This window comes from Etheostoma spectabile, chromosome 21 (genome assembly GCF_008692095.1).
Source record: "Etheostoma spectabile isolate EspeVRDwgs_2016 chromosome 21, UIUC_Espe_1.0, whole genome shotgun sequence".
NCBI lineage: Eukaryota > Metazoa > Chordata > Actinopteri > Perciformes > Percidae > Etheostoma > Etheostoma spectabile.
Window position 1 is genome coordinate 1,202,786 of NC_045753.1, and position 14,243 is coordinate 1,217,028.

A 14,243-nucleotide genomic window follows, 5' to 3' on the forward strand; every position below is an offset into this window, starting at 1 on the left:
GAGCTTTTTTGCCCCTGATCTCCAAATATTTGTTGTGGCTGACTAATTGAGTCGACACATTATATCAAAAATCTTGCAGCGTGCATTGCCCCTAACCTTTTCCTGAGTGTGTAGAGGCCCTTTAAACCACAACAGATGGAGCTCATGGGGTTGTGGGTTTGCTTTTAATTACTTTCCTCAATAAGCAATTTACATTTGATGAGGTGGCTCACAAGGAACACCAATTAATTCTCACAGATCAGGAAGTGGAATACAGGGTACATGGAGGAAATTGATTTATAACAGCGAGAACACAATGTATTTAACCTCAACAGCCAAGAGGAGTTAGAGTCTAACTTTCAATGCATCTTCTAGTCTATCAATCTAACAGTTGCCCATGAATAGACTAACTTATTAGAGCCCTGGGGCAAAAATGGGCAGGTGTGCCTCTATTCGTAAACTTGGAGCAATTTCCCCTTGGTTTGGTTTCACACCTGGTAAAATCCAAACATACCAAAATGTGTCACTAGAAATTAGCAAGAACGTTTATTCCACTTATCACAGGAGGCAGTACCAAGAAAGTAAATACAGGAAGAAGGTCCTGCGTTCTGGACAAGTTTATATTGCTTCCCTCTCCATGGTTAACCCAGCTCATTTCTTCTAAAAGGACTCTGGTGTGCCGGTGTTTGTATCCATCTTTAGCGGCGGCTGGTTTGCACAGCAGCCTGTGAAGCACCCCTGACTACAGGAGCCGTTTAGCTCAGACTTGTGGACAGCAACTGGGGCGGTTTGAAGGTGGTATCACGTTCTCACAACTGAACCGCTCCAGAATTTGAGTACACTTGTTTGGTCCGCATTTGGTGGGTACCCGAGTGTGATTTGCCACATTCAAACCTGCCCAAACATACCACACCAATGGGGCAAACAAACTCTGGGGCAGGTGTAAAAGACCCTTAGTCAGCAGACTGGACTAGGGGGTTGGGCAGAAAAGGACTACGAGCCATATGTAATAGTCAAAATTAACAAGCCCTGGGTTCAGACCCAAGTAAAGACAAAAAAATCTCAAGTCCAGTTGCTAGTCAACGCCAACTAGTCCCATATATGGTCCTTAATCTAAACCAACAAATCTGGAATCATGTACCAAGTCAAGACTAACAAGTACAGCGTCAATCTCAAGTCAAGACAGACAAGTCCTAACGTCCTAAAGTCTCAAGTCAAGATCAACTGGTCCAGAGTCATGATTAACAAGCCCTGGGTTCAGAACCAAGGGAAGATCAACAATTCCCAAATCCAGTCCCAAATCAAGACTGAAGGACATTTAATGCTTTCGCTGTAGCCTGGTGTTGATACTATAGCCGGCATGTGTGTGTGTCTGCTCATCACATAAACACTCACATTTACACATTTTCACTCCAAAGGCGCAGCATCGGGGGACACCTTTCGATTGGCAGGCGACCGCTCTACCACTGAGCAACAGCCGCCCCTCTGGAGCGCGTACCGACTCTAGAGTCATAGTGAGAGAAACAAAGAGTCTTCTAATTTCATGTTGTTTATGGAGAAAGAGAACCAGGAAACAAGTCGGGGGAAATGCAAATGTACCACGTCACGGTCGAGCAACTTGCATTTCCGCGACGTGTAGTTACATTTTTGAGAGGTGCATGTCTGGCTGCAATGTAGGGTCCGGCATAATCACAGAGGGGTCTGTGGGGGTACGCCGTTGATTTAGCAGAAGCATAAAACAGCCTTAACAAGTTCTGAGTTACCTTAATCGACCCCAATAAGTCCCAAGTCAAGAGAAAGACATCCAAAGTTCATTCCCAAATCAAGTCCTACGTCCAGTCCCAAGCCACAACCAACAAGTCCAGATTCCACACTATGATTCAAGACAGAGTCCTTGACCTTCAAGACTTTGCAAAGGCTGCAATATTCAATTGTATAAAGAAGAGTGTGTGAGTTGACAACATGTATTGAGCCTTTCACGGTCACAGTAATACAGAAAGAAAGATAACATCTGCGTATAGTTGGATTAGTTTGCATGTTTTTCAGAAGGTCAGTAAACAAGCACAAGCAAACACCCCTCCTCCCCATCCCACACGCACCCGAGCCTCTTGTCCTCGAGTTATCTCGTAGTCTGTGGATTGATGAGTTTTCTTCAGCCTGGTCGGCCAAGTGTAAAATCCTGTGTAATACATTCCTTTTTAATTTGGGTTGCCTCTAGTCGCTGCATACCAATGCAGTCTTGCAAGGCCTGCATGCAGGTGGCTCTTAGTCCTTTTCTGCCCCCCCACCCAGTCTGCTTCTTAACAACGCCTCTCAGCATTTGACTCAAATTTAGATTGCTCTATCATGCCATGTATGTGTGTGTGCAGTTTACACTCTTTGTCCTCACCTCTACTAATCAACAGTGCAATTAAATTGTAAACCATGTTACTGCATACAGCTCTTAGTGATTTGTGAATGGACACGCCTCATTTTACATTACTCTGTGATTTGGTCTTGCGCATGTATTTATGCAATACAATGTCTAAAAGTGACTATACCTATGTTATACTTTTTGTTGAGTTTTGTATTTTATCCTAAATGTTTCCAACAATGTTCAAACTTTTGAGAACTTCACAGTAACAAGAAGCCCGAGAAGCTCCTTGAGGTATGTATTTATCATGAACATCCTATCTGATCATAGCCCCCATGTCTATTAGCCCATGCTGTCTCTTCTGTCCCTAAGACAAAGCTATCTGTTCACTGCTAGTCCAGGGGAGGAGTGCTCAGGAACATACCATCCGGCTAATCTTCGTACTCACATAAGCAAAGGGGCAATAATGCCTTGTCATAGAGCCCCGGGAAAGATGTGGAGGATGATAGCATTCATTTTATTAACAGAGGTGTTTTGTTGTAAGGTGAGTGATGTTGATGGGATGTTAGTCATAGCTGAGCAACTGTCCACAATCTCTTAGACTTGATTATCTGAATATTTTGTGCTTGATTGCGAGAGATGATCAAGTTAGGAGACAAGAAGATGGTGGGCTGAGATGCTTTTATTCTGAAGGAAAGGGGGGAAAAAAACTCTGGAAACAGAGGCAGGGGCATTAGGGTTACTCTTCCATACAGCATTTTTACATTGGTTGCTCATTCGTCAAACTGCTTCACAGCTTCATGCATAAACACACTCTATTACACACACACAAACTGATGTCTTCATTTGCCTCCATTCTGCCGTCATCACGGTGTGTGTGTGTGTCGTGAAGGGTGTTGCTGAGTGTGCAGTTTTCCCAGCTGTACCACCCTGCCTGCTTTCCACTGGAGCCTGACAAATTTGTCTTGATTCTATACCAAAAACCCATGTCACTCTGACACAAACCAGAGAGGGAACACTGAATGGGTCCTGTTTGGCTGAATGGAACAGGATTGAAAAAAATCACATCACAGCAGTGTGTCTTATGTAGTGCATCTGTTTTTGTTGTTGTTAGTTCAATCAATCAATCCATTTTTATTTGTCACATGAAATCCTACGAGCTTACCTTAGAAATCCAGAGTTTTCGCAAGAGCACAATTTGAATTAGCTCAGCGAGTTCCTCTGGCATCGAGTAATGCTGCTCATTAACTATGCCCTTGTAATCAAGCTGCATCAGTCACATCGGTGTATCTGACATAGGCGGGGCCAGAGGCGGGCTGCACCAATCACATTGGTGCATCTGATATGGGCAGGACCAGAGGCGAGCTGCACCAATCACATCGGTGTATCTGATAAAGGCGGGGCCAGAGGCAAACCGGTGAATCGATCACCGGCGATCGGTGCCCGTTGCATGCCGGTTAGATTTGTGTCCGACTTGATCCCGACTTGCTCTGACGTCATGCACACGTGGGCAACGGAAATCTCACGAGAGCAAGGCGGCCGCAGTTCTGAGACGCAGCCGGCGCAGTTGCTTTTCACCGACTGCAAGAGCCAGGCGGACCCAGAGCATGCTGGGAAACGCCGGCTTCTTAGCTGATTTAACACCTGATTGGTTTACAACATGATGACGTTTTATATAAACTTTTTATTGTTTTTGAATTGGAGGGATTTTAATTGCTATTTGTCTGATTTAAAGACTTATTCTGTCCAGAACACATGTTGTGTTGCTGATAGCGACGTTTAGAAGTCAGAGAGACTAAATCTGAGCAGATCACGGATCATCTCCGGTCTGTTGTTAATTAAAATCAGCAACAGATCGCATGTAGAGCTTTTTGACAGCTACTCTGTCATAATTAAAACAACTGAAGACTATGTACCAGCTGATATGTGGGTCTGATTAGATTTTATTAAATCGGAATCGCACCACAGTGTTTTTCATCACTTCCTGTCCAGCCTGAAGGTGGCTGGAATCGGCTGGAAACTGTCCGACTTTACCGCAGCTTTTTGTCCCCGCCCCCGCTGCTGCCGCCTGCTCTCGTCCACTTTACAGGCGAGGCGCAGTTCATCTCGAACGAGCCTACTCACATCGGGGTATCTGATATACGCGGGGTCAGAGGCCAGCTGCACCAATCACATCGGTCTGATATGGGCGGGGCCAGAGGCGAGCTGAACAGATGACAACAGCCGCTGCAAAGTCAAAGTCTTTAGTAAACATTGCAAGATGGCTACGGATGAACTCTAGTTCTCTGCAAAAGGATACCACAGCTCCTCACGTCCCGCTAGAATCCAACGGAGCCTCGAAGGCCATGAAGCAGAGAAGAGGCCGTCCCAGGTTCAATTGACCACGCTTGCCCTGGCACCCACTGTGAGGTACAGATGGAAATGGACACAGAGATGGTTTTGCTTGTCCATGTTGTTGGGATTGTAGCCATGGGTCGCAGCCATCTTCACCTTCATCTTCACTTTGGCCAGGCTAGCAAAGCCAGAAGGAGACTGCTGAGTGTATTTCCCGATAATGATGAGACTCATGGCTACATGCCATCACCACATAAAGCCCAGTTCAGACAAAAGATTAATGACAAGACAAGTTGAAACTTTTGACAACTTGCATTGCGCTGATCTGCAACATTCTAAAGCCTGCCAGTTCCCACCAATGCTATCAATCATCACCATAGCAACAACTCTTTTTACTTCCGTCCTAACTTCCGTCTTTCAAGCTTTTTTGTAGCTGGATTTGTCATTTGTTTTGTCTAAATATGAATGTAGATAATAGGGTTGGGGGGAAATAAATTGATAAAGCATAGTATAGCGCTATTTTCAGTGGCAGTACAGTATCGATACACAGGCGCCAAGTATGGATCTTTTAACCCTGGGGGCCCTGAGGCCATTTTTACAGTTTAATTTCCGTCGGGATTTATTTTATAAAAAAGCTTGTAAAACATCAACCCTGTTGTCTACAGTCAAGATATGAACATCATTTCGTTTAGGACAAACTAGGTTATTGGAATATTGGGTTGCAGTGAGGTCACTTGCATGTTAAAAATGGTTGTAGGGCCTTAAAGATAAATAAATAAATAAATAAATAAATGAATCTTCCAGATATGTATTGATATCACAGACATATAAGTAAAACCTAAGCCATTTTCCATTCTAAAACACTGTTCACACTGTGAAGAAATAATCATAAATTATACAGTTGACAAAATACATGCATTTTTTCCAAAAAAGTCAAGACATTTTGCTCTCATTAAATTTACTTATGCCAATAATAACATAATAATGTCATATTTATTGATATTACACCCACAGCAATGTTATACAAGCAAATATGTGTCTAAATAGTGCACCATTTGGCCTTCCATAGAGTATATAGGCATTTTTGTCCCCTCTGGCCTTCCATACAAGAGGGGTGCCTTTATCTCCCATATATGGGCATGTACTTCCTGAAACAATAGACGGGAGAGACAGGGCAGACGCGGAGGAGCGAGCCAGCGGCAGAAAGGAGCCAAGACGCGATGAATTATGGACATAAAGTGGACCAATCTTGGATATAACAGTATGGATTTAAAGCCCAAAGAGGCTGAAGTTCCAGGCTGGATAGAAAATCCCCTGTAGAGGCTAGAAAGACCCGGAAAAGACCGCCGTAAAGCCGAAAACGTCAGGATTCAAACGAAACCGAAAGTGAGTAAATTGCTTGTATGGTTCAAAGGTTATTAAACTATGACTCAGAGGTACTTTTTTACTCGTGGGCGAGTGTCTCGGGCTCAGAGGGTTAACACAAATGTGTTGGTCATTTTGTCTGCTTGACAATCCTATTTTGCAGCAATAAAATTGAAGTGATATGAACAAACAGAGAAATGGTTCTTTTTATATGAAACAGATGTTGACAATGTTTCCTTTTAGGGACGTCATTTGAAATTGGGAAAAATCAGAAGTGGAAAAAAAGTTATAAATTGCAATATATCGTAGAATATTGCAATGTGTTTAGAATCGCGATAATATTTTATTTTGGCTTAAGTGTTGTGATGATATCGTATTGGGAGGCATCTGGTGATTCCCCCCCCCCTAGTAGATAATGTTATTTATAATGAGATGGTTGCTACAGCTTCATTTCTAGTGATGAAACGGCTAAAACAACAAGCACTTAACATTACATCTCATAGTGGCCGATCCTCACTGTTTATCTTTTACTCATGGCATATTTGTGTGAATGCTGATTCACCCTCCTCCCACCTGGATCACCAGTGGAGACACCTCCCTGGCTCCTCCGAGTTTCTCGCGGATGACTGGGCGTCTCATCCTATCTCCTAGGGTAGGCACCAGCAACCCTCCTGACAAAAAACATTTTGGCCACTTGTGCCCAGCCTTCACGGTCCCCCGCTGCTCTGATCCCCCAGCCAGTCTCCCGCTCAACTCACGAACAAGACCCTGAGGTACTCCACTTGGGGTAAGGATTCATTCCCTACCCGGAATTCACTCAAAAGGTGACAAACAAAGAGTCAACTCAACCAGCGTAATTGTGTAATGTCTGTGTAACTAAATCTGCTATCAGACATGAAGTTGCACCATAATTAACCCTCTGAGCCCGAGACACTCGCCCACGAGTAAAAAAGTACTTCTGATTCATAGTTTAATAACTTTTGAACCATACAAGTGATTTACCCACTTTCGGTTTCGTTTCAATCCTGACGTTTTCGGCTTTACGGCGGTCTTTTCCGGGTCTTTCTAGCCTCTACAGGGGATTTTCTATCCAGCCTGGAACTTCAGCCTCTTTGGGCTTTAAATCCATACTGTTATATCCAAGATTGATCCACTTTATATCCATAATTCATCGCGTTTGGCTCATCTCTGCTGCTGGCTCGCTCCTCCCTCTCTCTCTCTGTCTGTCCGGTCTACTTTTCAGGAAGTGCATGCCCATATATGGGAGATAAAGGCACCCCTCTTGTATGGAAGGCCAGAGGGGACAAAAATGCCTATAGACTCTATAGAAGGCCAAATGGTGCACTATTTAGACACATATTTGCTTGTATAACATTGCTGTGGGTGTAATATCAATAAATATGACATTATTATGTTATTATTGGCATAAGTAAATGTCATGAGAGCAAAACGTCTTGACTTTTTTGGAAAAATGCATGTATTTTGTTCAACTGTATAATTTATAATGATTATTTCTTCACAGTGTGACTCCCAAGACATATGAGAAGTGTTTTGAGGAGGTTTATACTTATATGTCTGTGATATCAATACATATCTGGAAGATTCCTTTATTTATTTATTTATCTTTAAGGCCCTACAACCATTTTTAACATGCAAGTGACCTCACTGCAACCCAAATATTCCAATAACCCAGTTTGTCCTAAAAAAACGGTGGTTATATCTTGACTATAGACAACAGGGTTGATGTTTTACAAGCTTTTTTATAAAATAAATCCAGACGGAAATTAAACTGTAAAAATGGCCTCAGGGCCCCCAGGGTTAATGAGTCCAGCAGAATGGATCCCCAGAAGCTCGTTTTTTACTCCTCTTATCATCTATATCCCACCACTTAACTCTGTCCAATACCGAAGTCCCTGTGGAGCGGTTCCAAATCAATCCCATTGGCAGAACTATTATCCTCAATCCCATCAGCCAGCTGATCACCTCAACACATTTGAAGGCCACAGTAAATAACACACTCGCACCGTAATGCATGACCTCACTCTGACAGGTGTGTGCTGCAATTACACATCATTATTCCTATTCTCCTGTCTATTAGATCTGTGTAATATGACACACAGGAGATGCATGAAGTCCTGCATGAACTCCTTTGCCTTTAGCATTGGGGTTGTGATAATCAACCCTAATGGGTAGGTTGCCAAGGAAACCAAGACACAAGTGTTTTACTGTAAATTCCTAAATGATATCTAGTATTCAGATAATAGCCAAATTTTCTCTGCTCTGCAACTCTGATTTTTGCTCCAACTTTATTTATTTATTTTTTTACAGTGGGGCTCGAAAGTTTAGGCACCCCAGTTAAAAATGTGTGTTAATGTGCATAAATAAGCCAAGAAAAGAGCAAATGACGGATTAGACATTTGTATAATATGTCACAGAAAATTAGATTTTATTTTCATCATTTGTACTTTTAAAATAACAAAACAAAAAAATGGCACCTGCAAAAGTTTGGGCACCTTGCAGAGTTTCTAGCATGCACCCCCCCCCCCCCCCCCCCCCCCCCCCCCCTCCTTTGGAAAGCCGAGACCTGACAGCGTCATGGATTGTTCACAATCATCATCTGAAAAGACCAATTGATGTCAATCTAGCGGTTTAAGTTTAACCAAAACTAAAATTTCTGTAGATTCTTGTTTTTCCTGAACGCCATACGACTCTGTGGTTCTGCACAGTTGAGATTCCCCTCGTTAAAGACTGGAAATTATTTTTGACCCCTCCAATCTATGAGTCTGCTGAAAGTCTGTGCGTTTAAACGTGGTAGTGTCCAAAAAAGTCCACAGAAGTGTCGCTCACCATTGATTTAAGTTTACTAGAAGTATTGTGAGTGTTTAACGTGGTCAGATAATACTCAAAATCTTCTCTGGAATGGGTCCAGAAACTCTAGATGTCATCCAAATATCTAAAATAGTAGGCAGGCTTTTTGTTGCATGTTTTCAAAGCGGAGCTTTCCCACTGGGCCATAAAGATATTTTCATAAGCCGGGGAAAATTTCTTACCCATTACTGTCCCTTTTATTTGCAGGAAAAATGTACCATCAAATTCAAAGTCATTTTTTGTCAAATTGATCTCTAATAGCTGTAACAGTTCTCTGTCCGGCCTTCTACTATCTAGATATTTGTGAAAGATATCACACATCTGTATCTTTTCTAAATGTCCCTTGATTTCTTTTTGTAAATGTAAATGGACTGTTCTTAAATAGCGCTTTTCTATTCTTAATGACTACTCAAAGCACTTTAACATAGTACAGGAATCATTCCTCATTCACACACATCCATACACTATGGCCAAGGCTGCCGTACAAGGTCCCACCTGCTCATCTGATGCACACTCACACACATTTACACTCCAATGGGGCAGCATCGAGGGCAACTCGGGGTTCAGTGTCTGGCCCAAGGACACTTCAACATGGAACTGAAGTACTGAGCTTGATTGTAGATGGCTGACAGGTGTGCGCAGCGGGAGAGGTGACGATGGAATCTCAAAAAGGAGTGTGTAGTCTAGGGTGACCAAACGGCCTCTTTTGTTTGGACATGTCCACTTTTTACGTACTGTCCGGGGCATCCAGGGGGGGCGTCCGGTTTTCACTTTTTTTCATGGGACCATTAAGTGTGTACTTAAATTGACTGGCGCTTTGCACACAATCCTTCGGTGTTGCGTGACGTAATTCCCAAGAGGCTGCCTCTGCGACGTGCACGTACAGGGAGCAGATCAACAGGGAGCAGATCAGACAGGGAGCAGATCAGACAGGGAGCATTTCAGACAGGGAGCAGATCACACAGGGAGCAGATCACACAGGGAGCAGATCCGACAGGGAGCGTCCAGGCGGACCGCCAGGCTTGTCCGGGTGGGTAGGAGTGCCTGGCAAAGAGAGAGTTAAGATGATAATCTAAAAATGTAGCTGTGTAAAATTGTTCACTATCACAGTTAGATACGATGGGTCTACCTGGTGGAATGAGCTGTGGCACTGACCAGCTGGTAGGAGCTTTGTGGATTTTAGGTAGCATATAAAAGATTCTGGCCCTAGCAGTAGGACCAAAAGGCTTGTCTGGGTGGAACCTGTAGAAGTCCTCCAGGAAGGTGTTGTCAAGGATCTGGCTGGCAGGACTCCAAGAGCCCTCTTCGGGTCCATAACTGGGCCAGTCCACAAGGTACTGGTAACCCAAACCTCTACACTGCACATCCAGGAGGTGGCGTACCGTACAGTCGGGTGGCTGTCGATGGGTCAAGGAGGGGGAGGCACTGCCACAGGGGAGGACGCGTGGGGTAACCTTGTGTGTGTGTGTTGTCTGCGCCGTGTCTATGTGTCTCTGTGTGTGTCTTTGCGTGTGTGTGTGTGTTGTGTGTCTGAGTCTGTCTGTGTGCGGGAATGTTGTCTTTCTGCACCTGTTAATATGCTATTATTACCACACAAAGTTACAAATTGTTACATTTCAAGCATGCTGTTTTCACCTCAAAACACCAACTTTCGTAAAAGTAAAACTGGCGACGTTCTGGCAAGATGATTAGCTTACTAGGTTTGGTTGCTAGGATGCTGACGTCCTTGCTCGCCAGCTAGTAGTTGTGACGTCACATGCAAAGTATGAATTGGCACCTGTTTCTTCACAGAATCAATCATTTCAATAATTGAATACCATTATTTTGAACATGCTCCTTTCACTTACAGATTCAATTCCACAGAATCAGAAGCATGCATGTCATGACATTTGGCTCTATGGGTTTTCTAGGACTCCACAACACTTACTAGTAAATGATTTGCCATGTAGAAATATCACTTTTACCAAAAGAATATGATTTATGAGGTTAGTGATGTTGGACTGCTATTATTTAACTGCATACAGCAGGTTCAGTGTCTTCCTTCCCTGGTTGGACAATCCACTAACGTCTTGAACATAGAAAGACAGAGTCCCAGCCAAGTCCAGTTACTGCTTTGGTGTCAGGGTAAACTGTATTCAGGCATCTTTAAATAAGCAAATCTGGAATTACTGCACTGCTGAGTGAGGAGATGATCCTCATGCTCAGTTTGATTCACAAAAGCCTAATTGACTATTTCAATGTCTGCTGAGGCTCTGAAACCAGAAGAGCTAAACATACAAAAAACATACACCAAAGTGTGTTAGTGAATGGAATGACTTAGTTACATAAACATCATTATAATCACCAGAACCAGGCCATGTGTGGAGATGCTTTTGACTGGTAAGCTCTTTCATGTTGTCTGTGAGAAAGAGACAGGGGTGACTAAGTAGATTTTTTAAATATTAACGCCTCAGGAAAGGATTTCTGCTCTCGCATTGCAACACTAAATTCTCAAAGACCTAGATTTCCAAGGCATCTGTGACATGGGGTTCTCTGATTCTTCTTTAGCCTCCAAGAGAATTCTAATTGGAAAGTGGGACCAGGAGGTTTTGTCCACAGGCCGGATTGCTATCTGCGCTACAACGAATGGTGGACTGCTGCCCTAAAGGGGCTGGATGACAGGGTGAGGACACTTCAGACAAAGTACAGAACAACAGTGTGCTACAAAAGCCAACAAAACATTGTAAGACAAAGAAAATGGCCTCCGAAGCCCAGTCATGAGAAAAGGTGCTCACTGCGGAAACTTGTTGCAGAAACCATTGAGGGAATAAATTCTCAGACATGCTGCGGATTTTTCTTCTTTTCTTCTTCTTCTATGTGTAGCATGTCTTTGTCCTGTGTGTATGTGCAGCCTTATTACCACGACAACAACTCATTCGGAAGCACGGTGCAGTCTCAACACTAACAGCCCGACACAAATGTGTACCGGCTGACCTGTGGCTCTCCCTGATTGCCTGTTATCGGGCTTGTGTGCTCCTCTGGCCCTCGGATGCTTTTCTCTTCCGCCGCTCTGACGCCCAATACAAATCAAAAGGAAACCTGACGATGAGTTGTTCTCTGTTAGGGCTGATTTGATATATATCAGGTCACCTCGCCTCGTCCCTCTTCACAGCCCCTCCGCCCCCAGTGCAAAAAATAAAAAAAACAGGAACAAAACTAATAATTGAAAGTGAGATAGCAAGGGGGGACCAAAGGGCAGAAAATGGTAGCAGGGAGCACTTCACTTGGAAATAAGGCACATCCAATCTCAGTGGAATCAGAAGAGCCGGAGCCGTATTCTCCTCAGCCCTCCCTCTCAATTTGTATTCAGAGACTGGAGTTGTGCTGCTCGGATGAGAGCAAATTCAGTTTCCTATACGGAGTCTCTACTCTCTACTGCCAGCCATTAAATGACCCCTATTTCTTACTCTCCATATTGCATTCAAAAAGCCACATCAACAAAGAGTTCTGTTTGAGTTCCACATAGGGGGGACTTCCGTGTTTTGTTGAAATAGGCTGACATGAAAGTGCAAAAATCATTGCAAGTTGTAGAAATGTCTTTAATTTATTTTTGTCATTTTATCGTTGCCATTATTGTCATTCAGTTAGCTGAATCAGACGGCATGTTTGACCCTTCGGAACAAAACTGCTCATATGTGTGACATCCTGTTGTGTTCTTTAACCCGCCAATGTAGTAAAAGCAGACTTTATAATTCACAATTTCTGTTTTCTGTGATGTTTCCTTTTTTATTGTACAGGACTCTCACACCGCCTCACACCATAGCTCAAAACACCCCGATGAGAGTGATCTCTGGTGACAGGACCACCGCAGCATGGTGTGGGGTTGCGTTTCTCCAAAAGTTGAGTCGGTCCGCTGCATTTTTTGTCCCAGCCTAAACACACTACCCCCATTCAAAATGAATGGATTTCATTCAACCTGCTTAACCAATCTGAATCACCAGAGGCCTGTACTAGGCAAGTTCTACATACCCAGCCTGCCTATGGCCCCCCAGTGGGTAGAAATGGTGATAGGTGTAAACTGAGCCCTGGGTATCATGCTCTGACTTTTAGAAAAGTAAATATCAGATGGGCCGATCTGGACTCTTGCTAATTAGGAGGTCATAAGGGGCAAGGTTGCCTCCCCTTTCTCTGCTTTGCCCGCACAGAGTTTTTGGCCCCCCCATGAGAGAGAGACATCATGACTTTTAAACAAGCAAAGTGGCAGTTGGTCAAGGCCACACCCCCAGCCTCCACCTTGTGCACCCCTCTCTCCTCCTCAAATCTACAGTCACAGAAATGGCACATACTAAGGAAAGCTCATTGTGGGACTGGCTCTAGTGGCTGGAATTCTGCACCAAGACTGAATTTTGGGAAAGAGACTTCAGATACAGTATTAGGGGACCACTAAGGTCTATATAAAAGAGACTTCAGAGACAGTATTAGGGACCACTAAGGCCTATATAAAAGAGACTTCAGATACAGTGCTATGGGACCACTAAGGCCTATATAAAAGAGACTTCAGATACAGTATTAGGGACCACTAAGCCCTGTATAAAAGAGACTTCAGATACAGTATTAGGGGACCACTGAGGTCTATATAAAAGAGACTTCAGATACAGTATTAGGGACCACTAAGGTCTATATAAAAGAGACTTCAGATACAGTATTAGCGACCACTAAGGTCTATATAAAAGAGACTTCAGATACAGAATTAGGGGACCACTAAGGTCTATATAAAAGAGACTTCAGATACAGTATTAGGGACCACTAAGGCCTATATAAAAGAGACTTCAGATAAGCATTAGGGACCACTAAGGTCTATATAAAATAGACTTCAGATACAGTATTAGGGACCACTAAGGTCTATATAAAAGAGACTTCAGATACAGCATTAGGGACCACTAAGGTCTATATAAAATAGACTTCAGATACAGTATTAGGGACCACTAAGGTCTATATAAAAGAGACTTCAGATACAGTACTAGGGGACCACTAAAGTCTATTTAAAAGAGACTTCAGATACAGTACCAGGGGACCACTAAGGTCTATATAAAAGAGACTTCAGATACAGTACTAGGGGACCACTAAGGTCTATATAAAAGAGACTTCAGATACAGTACTAGGGGACCACTAAGGTCTATATAAAAGAATCCATCGAAAGGACACCTGTATGTGTTTAATGTGTTGAGTAACGTTGACAGGAAATTGAACACATGATTAAAATGTGTTGAGTAATGATTCATGTGTGTTTTTAAATGTGTTCATTTATGTGGACTGAATGTTTTTTATGTTTTCTTTAATGATGATTCTATACAAAACTGAACTG

At 43.2% G+C, this 14,243-nt stretch overlaps 1 long non-coding RNA gene across 1 annotated transcript in view; it reads right to left on the minus strand.

Moving 5' to 3' along the window:
- LOC116671047 (uncharacterized) overlaps positions 1-13,815 on the minus strand; it is a 36,446-nt gene extending 22,631 nt beyond the window's left edge. The window contains exons 1-4 of the long non-coding RNA XR_004327172.1: positions 13,805-13,815; positions 7,062-7,069; positions 6,624-6,629; positions 4,732-4,734 (exon numbers count right to left, since the gene is read on the minus strand). This is a non-coding gene — a long non-coding RNA (uncharacterized LOC116671047). The remainder of the gene's footprint in view (positions 1-4,731; positions 4,735-6,623; positions 6,630-7,061; positions 7,070-13,804) is intronic.
- Between the last annotated feature and the right edge of the window lie 428 nt (positions 13,816-14,243).